General features: G+C 49.8%; 1 non-coding gene across 1 annotated transcript; it reads right to left on the bottom strand.

The window, feature by feature from the left end:
• Positions 1-207: 207 nt before the first annotated feature.
• LOC142423491 (U2 spliceosomal RNA) lies at positions 208-403 on the bottom strand. Its single transcript, XR_012779137.1, has one exon. It is a non-coding gene; the product is annotated as a U2 spliceosomal RNA (small nuclear RNA).
• Between the last annotated feature and the right edge of the window lie 8,425 nt (positions 404-8,828).

Here is an 8,828-nt window from a genome sequence, read left to right as displayed (position 1 = left end):
TTATTTTTATAACGAAGAAAAAATAACCTTAATAATAACGATCACAATTATTAGGTGTCACATTCCCTGTGATTGTCCAGGCCCTCCCAGCCCTGCATTTGGCTACTGCACCAAACACTGCAAGGTGTCTCGTGTTCAAGTCATTTTGTGTTCAGCTAGTGATTCCAAGAGATACTTCATCCTTTTTTTTCTTTTTTTTTTTTTTTTTTTTGGTGCACCGTTCCTGGAAGTACTGCAATACCAGGTCGATGCATGGAGTGGACGGAGCAAGCTCCCATTCCATCTCCCTGCTCCAAAAGTCCATTATATTGTCCTCGGGTAGAGGACGTATCAGATATTAAACTGATGAGAAGATACTACACTTGATCTTAATAGGTCTACGTACCATTTAGTTAGCAGATAAACTGGAAATCATACAGAAAATACTGGTTCCCATTCATCGAGCGAGGATTAATTGAGCACCAACTACTGCTAATTGGATATGGCTATAGAACCGGATGTTCCACACCTAGACTAGGAAGTAGGAAGCCGATCCAATGGAAAGCATTTCCTTCTCTGCGTTCAACTGTCCCTCAAATGCTTTCCCCTGCCCTTCCTTCTCGCTCATTGCCATCAAGTCAGAGTGACGCCCCCTACCCCCAGTGGGTTTCTGAGACTGCAACTGTTTACAGGGAAGTAGAAAGCCCAGTCTTTCTTCCTCGGAGCTCTTGGGGGCTTCAAACTGCAGACCATTTGGATCACAGCCAAATGCATAACTATGACACCACCAGGGTTCCTTGACCCTCGTTGTCGGTCACCACCAAACTTCCTCACACCTCCCTCCAGGTACCCAATAGGGTCCAATTGTGGTGGTTATTAGTTGCCAATGAATCACCCATATTCATGGCAACCCAAGCCCAATAGAACAAACTACGGCCTCACCTCCACACTGCCTGGCAGCCAGTTGGGGATCTGACCACAGGTTTTCCCTGGAAGACTACCAGGCCCTTTTTTCCCAGTCCAGTGGAATTTGGAAGGTCCACTGAAATCTGTTCAGCTTCTCTAGCCAGCCACACCGAAAGGAGCGGTGACTCACAGGAGGTGGCTCTCCTTTAGGGGTGGCCTCCCCCGAGAAGGGGGGCATTCCTTCCACGGAACCATCCCTGTCCCTAAGCAACGCTGAGTTGCCCCTTTTCTAGATGGTTGCCTGAAGCTCCCTGCAGAGCCAGGAGGAAGGGAGGCTCCCCAACTCCACTCGGCTACACTGAGAACAGAGTAGAGCAGCCGCGCCCTGCGGTGTTCATTCTGCACCATGACCTGGCGCGTGTTAAGCCCTCCAGCCTTTTAAGGAGGCAACGGTTTATAAAAAAAAATCATTAAGCCGCACGTCACATGCCACCATGTCATGTTAAAGATCATGCTTTATTGAATTATTTCAGAAACAACTTCCACATCAGGGGCCAATGAAAAACCTTCTATGAGAAGGGGCTGTGTTATTTGGCCTGATGAATAATTTCCACTCAGTAATAGGGAGTCATCCAAGCCACCAAGCGTGAATTACTAATTTTCAAAAGGCCTAATAAAGTACACTCAACCTTAAAACCATTCTGAATATAATCTTCCTTTGAGGATTCAGAAAGGCCCTGGAAACACTTTAAATGTGTGAATAAGGACCACAACTCTAGTTGTCACGTCCATGCAAAGTGGTTCGATAAACCCCAGCAGGCTTAGGATTTACTAAGCCCACCCTCCTAAGCTTAAAAGCATTGTTCTTCTAATAGGAAATGCAGGCACCTGCTGCCAGAACTGGGTGTGCCTATTAAGGAGGGTGAGGAACGGCATTTTAATTTGTCCGTAGGCATAAGCTTGACGGATTCTGACAAACACTTATTTTGATGAGAGCCACCACAATAACCGGATAGAACATGTCCATCATGGCTCCTACCCTTCACCTTGGGTGAAGGGTAGCCACGGACCCCCTTCCCATCCCTCTGTTGTGCCTTTTTCAGAATGTCCTACCCATGGAATCCTGCGAGATGGCTTCTTCCCTGTGGTCGACAGCCTCTGTGTCAGTGCGCCGAGGGTCTACTTCAACTGGGGGAGAACTTGGTCATGCAGGTGGACACTGGTTGCCTTGGGTCCGAGTCCTGGGTCGTGCAGACGGTTAAAGAGCCCGGCTCCTGAGAGAGACTGAGCTCAGGGAGAAACTCTGGCAAGCTCTTTGCAAACCCCTGTGGAGCAGCGTTCTACTCCGAAACACAAGGCGGTCATGAGGCACAGCCGACGCATCCTCAACTGCTTCTGGAGTTCCTGCTTCTTTGCTTCTTGCCTGGCATGAGGCTGTTTCCCACTGATCGCACCCAGAGTGCTCACTGCTCTCCTGGGGGCCTGTCTTCCCCACGGGGTGCCTTCCTCTTCTACCTTAGAAGTCGGCCGGAACGTCTCCCGCTGAGGAAGGTGCCCTCTTGAAGACAGCAATGGTCTCTAACCCTGAGCTTGGCACAAGAATACAAACGCCGGCCTACGAACTGCATGACCTCAGCATTGAGCACTGGGCAGGTCCCAGGGAGAGGCTCAAAAGCTGCTGTAAAATTCACCGGAGCCTCAAGATGACTAGAGGTCATCTTAGAAAAGACCACTTCCGGTCAAAATGGAAACAATTACACTGGATAAATGTCTCAAAGAGTGGCAAGTGGGGGGTGGTGGTGGTGGTGGTGGTGGTGGTGGTGGTGGTGGTGGTGTGTGTGTGTGTGTGTGTGTTTAGGCAGGCTTGCAAAGCATTTCCAAAAGCAGAACTTCAAAAGGTGCTTCAGGCAAAGGCAGCGTTTTCGGAATGAGTGAAGAGACACCTGAGGTCCCTGCTCTGACGGGCACCGGGTATTCTGATCAAAACGGCAGGCAGGGCAGCCAGCTAAGCTGCCTTCCTCAGCATGTTTTGACCAGGTGACCAGTGAGCTGGCTCAGGCATCACAGCAGAGGTGGTCAGGAGCTTCCCCTGGGCGCCCCCCCCACCAGAATGCCTCACCCCAGAGTCTTTGTCTCCTGCATGTTCCCACATGCACTCTTGTACCTGCTCCCTCTGCAAATAATCACAACGTGGCCCCGTGCGGCTGTGGCACACTCAATGCAAGAAAGGGTTCAATGGGTGAATTAAAAAACCTCACCGTCACCCTCGCCTCTTTCTCTACGAGCGGCAACTGAACTTATGCCAGGATGAAACCAGAAACATCATGTCTAAAGATTCTTCACACTCTCTGGAACAAGGAGCTTAAACTTCTACATAAGAGATCATCACGCAGGACTAGGCTTCTCTGCAGCCTGATGTGAAGTCTAACTTGTGTGCACTGCTCCCAGGCATGCCCAAGTGAAGGCTGCCAACAACTCATCACCTGCTTGTGTGGCTGCCCATGGACCAGACAAACCCCGAGCCAGTGCTCTGTATGAGTGCACATCTGTACTACATTCCTAAAATGAATGACCAACTGCCTTCATCAGACACCTCGGGGAGAAAATCTATACAAAACAAAGAGATGAGCAGATCCAGCAGAATGAGAACTTTCAACGATAACTTAATAATAACTTTGCATTATATGCATGAGGCAAGAAAGGGGAGTTGCCTTTTTCAAAAAGGCAATTAGAGAACCAAAGCAAATGAGTTTGTAGAAATTAAGAACGTGCCTGCTAAAACAAAATAGTTCATAGAAAAGTTGGACCAAAAGGATAAGGAACTCCCTCCGACGACTGGACGGTCCAAGGAAAAGCTGGAGACATGGAAGCCAGCATCCCAAGGAAATAACAGTGTAAAGAATGGGAAAGAATCACGTATTTCCCATTTTCATCACAGAATTGCCGAAAGAAATCATGTTGAAAGAACCCACCAAGAGTCACAGAGAGCCTCATGGAATTTCCCAGGGGGATGTGCACTGAAAAAGAGAGGTTAGGACAAAATTAAATCAGCTCATCCATAAAGGAATGAGAATTGTATATGTTACGTAATACTGAAAATGAGAAGACATTTAAATGTGTTTTGAAATGGCAAGGAAAAAAGATCTAGAAGCTAGGTGTCCAGAATCCTGCACACATACATATAAAGTGAGGGATATATTTTTTTCTCATTCTACAAAAAGGTTGCCACACCTTTCACAAAAAATATACCTCACTGCCATCAAGTCAATTCCAATCCACAGTGACTCTATAGGACAGAGTAGAACTTCTGCTTTGGGTTTCCTAGACGATAAATCTGTACAGGAACAGGAAGCCCCATCTGTCTGAGAAGCGGCTGGTGGTTTTGAAGTGCTGACCTTGGGGTCAGGAGCCCAATGCATAACGCACAGCACCACCAGGTTGACGCGGCGGCTTCAGAAAGTTCACAGGCAAAGGGAATTACGTGATAACTACATTTTTCCAGGAACCTTTTGAAGCCCCCTCATATTAAAAGTCAATTAGGAATCCATGCCAACGAATGAAAAGGGATTCCAAGAAAGGGGGAAAATGTAGCCAGTGGAGGCTGGGGAAAAGGGAATTTCAGTATAGCAAGAACCAGGAAGATGGAGGAGCCAGGCCTGAGGGAGGGGTAGTAGACAGATATTAGAGAACGTCACAAGGAGTGTGATCGAACATCCAGGAGAGATTAGTGATCCGATAACGACAGCACCTCCTGCCTCCACCAACATGAAAAATGAATGACAGGAAACAGAAAGTTGCGCATGAGAGTAAAATCCCAACCTAATGAAAAGTTGCCACCTTTCTAGCAATTGAAAGCAGTTTTCTGACATGGTGCTTGGAAGTGTGGAATGGCACATTTGTAGCAGCAGAGGCTACATGCCTGTCTCACCCACTCTGATAGGCTAGGTTCCCTCCAGAAGCAAAACCAGCGACCACTGGAGAGGTATATAAAAGAAAGTTATATTAAGAAAACCGGCTCACACAACTGTAGGAGTGGTAGGCTCAGTCCAGTTCAAGTCCGTGGGTCAGTTGTCAAGCTGGAGACTCTTCTTGGACCATGCAGCTGCCAGCCAGAGCTCATGAACCAGGAAGCAGGAAGGCAAGCAGCAAAACCACCGGCTGGTGGATGTCCGCATCAGAGCTGTGACTAGCAGAGCCGAGGGAATCCAAAGTCGGCAGGCAATGTGGGAGGCTGCCGATTGCTCCCAGGGTCAGCAGGCAGTATGGTGCGCCACTGGCTCAGGAATTAGGGATTAAGGTCCAGGCCAGCAAGAGGTGAAGCTCTCCACAGCATTCACTACCAAGTAGGCCACACTCCCAAGGAGTTATCATCAGGGCGTGGCCTGAGTCACTGCTTGACCCACAGCACATCCCTCAACTGGCCTCAAGTGCCAAACCACTGAGAACCTTGACCCGGACAAAGTGCCACAAAACCTGCCACGCCCACATCGTAGGGCATGTGGGAAGGTAGTTGGTGGCAGGAGTAGCAATAACAGTAGCAGCAGCAGCGGCAGTTGTTACTGGTTTTCTACTGGTGTCATTCAATGAATCTCATGGCATCCCCGCGTTATCAAGTAGACCTGTCCCGGAGGGTTTCCCAGACTGTAACCTTTACAGAAAGAAGCTCTGGTGATACTGTGGGATCAGTGTTGGGATGCTAACCACCGGGTTGGCAGTTCAAACCCACTCAAGAAATCAAATGGCATACTACACGGAGTAAATCCACTGGACAAGACCTCTTTACAGTACAGCTGTCACTCTGAGGGCAACGGGGCACCTGACCCACGCCATGGTGTGTCTGACTGCCTCCTATGCACGTGGAAGCTGAACAATGAGGTTCTTAGATAGAAGACAGATTGGTGGTTTTGAATGACGGTGCTGGCAAAGAATGCTGGAGTGACCGTGGACTTCTAGAAGAACAGGTCAGTCTCGGAAGAAGTGTATCAGGATGGCAGGAGGCTACCCAGGGGCCTGAAGCAGGGATGTCTTAGAGAGAAGATGGGAAACACGCAGCCTACTATGGTATTCGCCACGGTATTTTCTAGATGCGTGGGATAGTTTATGATCTGGACTGGGTAAATGACAGCAAAATGCAATGTACTCATTAGCACTCCTCACCAAGAATTTTGGCACTCAACTGTCCAGTATAATGGGTTCACCCTCTTTGGGCTCTTTTGTAGTTGTGCACTGTTAGTTGTTGGATGCCACTGAGATAAGTCTGCTCATAATGACACCATACGACAGAGTCGAGCTGGCCCGTGGGGCTCCTTGGACTGTCACCTTCAGGGGGCTGATCAGCAGGCCTTTTCTCCAGAGATGGGCGCCAGCCTTGTGTCACTAAGATCAGGTAAGAGTTGGAGCCAATACATTGGAGTCAAAGTGCTGAAGCAAGCCATCCCAGAGCTTCCTTTGCCCCAGCCGTCGGGAACAGCAACATGGCAGATCATAACTATTCCATCATTACGGATCTCTGAGTGAAGAGAACCCACTGAAGAGGTGCTAACCCACCCCAAGAGTATGAAAGAGGACACAATCTTACTTGTTAACTTCCGGCGTGATTTGGGGGCTGCTTGTTACTACAGACTAACCTCACCTGTCCTGACTGAAACAATGAGGAAATGTTCCTTTGTGGGAGAGCAGGAATACCAACTTGCAAAATTTACACACACACTATGATCACATCTGTACTTGAAAAATGAAACTTATTCATAGCGAAAAACATTGACCAGAAATGCCAAAGGCTAACAGCAGATGTGCTTGGGTGATAGTATTCCAAGAAAAGTTCCTTCTTACATTTTGGCTTTCTCTGTGCTGCATAGTAAGCATGCATTATTTATAAAACAAACAATTAAGAAGTGCTACATCCAGGGGGAAATATGATTGATCAGCATCACATTTTGCTAGGTGCCCATTATGAAGACTGAACTCATACCTTTTCCACATGGAGATATGAGCGGGTAGACCCTAAATACCCCAAGGTTTACTTCAGCTCGACAATTTGCATATTTTAAGAATCTCTCTGAGGCTCAGAAAGTTTTCAGGGACCCTGGGCTGTTGGGATCTCCTACTTGCAAGTTTCCCAATAAAGTAAATGGCTTTTTGTTTTTCTTCTATCGGAGAGGAGGATTTTAGAAGAGTCCATTTGAGAACGTAACAAGAATGGTACACACACACAGCAGGTTCATTATTTGTAAGTCACTTTCAGAAGCCAATTTCACATCTTCTCTTAGGTCGCTCTAATCCATTTCCCAAACATAACAGTCAGAATTACCTCCAGGAAGGTGAGCCAGGTCATGTCACTGGCCTGCTCCCCGGGCTTCCAATTGCATTTAGGACTGAAATATGGGCTCCTCCCCTTGGCTGCTCCTCCCCGGCCACTGTAAAGCAGACACGTGAGCCTTCTCTCGGTCTTCACACAGCATGCTATGCCTCCCCCTAGAGAGCCCCTGCGGACTGCGCCCTCTTCCAGGAAGGCTGTTCTCTGGTCTCTGTGCAAGGCTTCCTCCTCAACCTCCATCTAGTGACACTTCTGCTGAGATGCCTTCTCGGACCTGCCCTTCCAAGAGGCGCCTATCATGCTCATTCTCTCCCGCCATCCTGATGTCTGTCTGGGTGTCCGTCCCCCATCTTGCCTACCACCCCATAAGCTCCCTCCCGCCATCCTGATGTCTGTCTGGGTGTCTGTCCCCCACCACCCCATAAACTCCATTAGGACCCGGTGTGGACACGTCATTGTGGTGGCCTCACCAGCATCTAGAACCCAGCCCAGCACGGAATATCAGTCTCATCATAGTCAAGTGGACTCCAGCTCCCGGCAGCCCACCGGGTTTGCAGAGCGCTCATCTCCACTGCGGTTTCGGGAGCCTCGGGGTTGGCTGGAACCTCCATGTGGCTGACATGTTCTCTGGAAGCACCACCCAGGGACTCCCCAGGGTGTGCTAGGTGCTGGTTAAGATGTGTGATGTGTGGAACACTGACGTGTGTGAATCTACGTGTGTGAATCTCTCTTCCTGGGTAAACTAAACCAGCCCCCTGGCCATGGAGTCCATTCTGCCTTCTTGTGACCCTAGAGGACAGAGTGGAACTGCCCCCACAGAGTTTCTGCAGCTGTCTCTTCAGAGAGGCAGGCTGCCATGCCTTTCCCCTGCTGAGCAGCTGCTGTGCTTAAAACACAGCCAAGTGCTTCAGCACTGCACCACCAGGGGCCAGGCATCACGGTGTGTGTGCGTGAGTGTGTGTGTTCACGTGTGTGTGATAAATAATTGTTAAGCGTCCAGCGAATGCTCAGAGACAGGCACGGGGACCCTGCTGTGAGAACTGGCAGGCGCGCAGGCTGGGTACTGAGGAAGGAGGACCAGGAGATGAAAGCAGACTGTCTGGAGATGTCGTCGAGGCAGCGAAGCACCAGAGAGCCGTGCTTCAAAGAAGGCCGGGGATCGCAGGAGTATGGGGCATGGCAGGCCAGGGAAACATGGATGTGCCAGGCCCCCCGCAGCCTGGGGAAGCCTGGGGAGTGGGAGGAGGGTCCTTGTTCCCCTGTGTGTGGAAAAGGGCAGGGAAAGACCCTCCCGGGCATCTGGCCATTTGGGGGCTTCCCTGGGGAGCCTTGGGAAGCTTGTCCTGCAGCCCCCTCTGCCTGGGTGGGGCTGAGGGGTGGAGCCCCCGTGCTGAGGGGCCAACCTGCGCCCCTTGAGCTCAGCTTACCCAGTGCCCCCAGCTGGCTGGTCTGTCATCAAGCACTCTCACACCCAATGATAGCTTGTACTTTCGCCATGTCGCCCACCATTAGTTATCTCCCCCACGAGCTCTGAGGGGGGATCACTGTGATTGCTGCCTGACTTTACAGCTGGGAACTGCAGCCCATGGAGGTGGGGACTTCTCAGAGCCAGGGACTGGACCTGGAT

The sequence above is a fragment of the Tenrec ecaudatus genome, chromosome 12 (assembly GCF_050624435.1).
Source record: "Tenrec ecaudatus isolate mTenEca1 chromosome 12, mTenEca1.hap1, whole genome shotgun sequence".
In the NCBI taxonomy this organism is placed as follows: Eukaryota; Metazoa; Chordata; class Mammalia; order Afrosoricida; family Tenrecidae; genus Tenrec; species Tenrec ecaudatus.
This window is presented reverse-complemented; position numbering and strand designations above follow the sequence as displayed.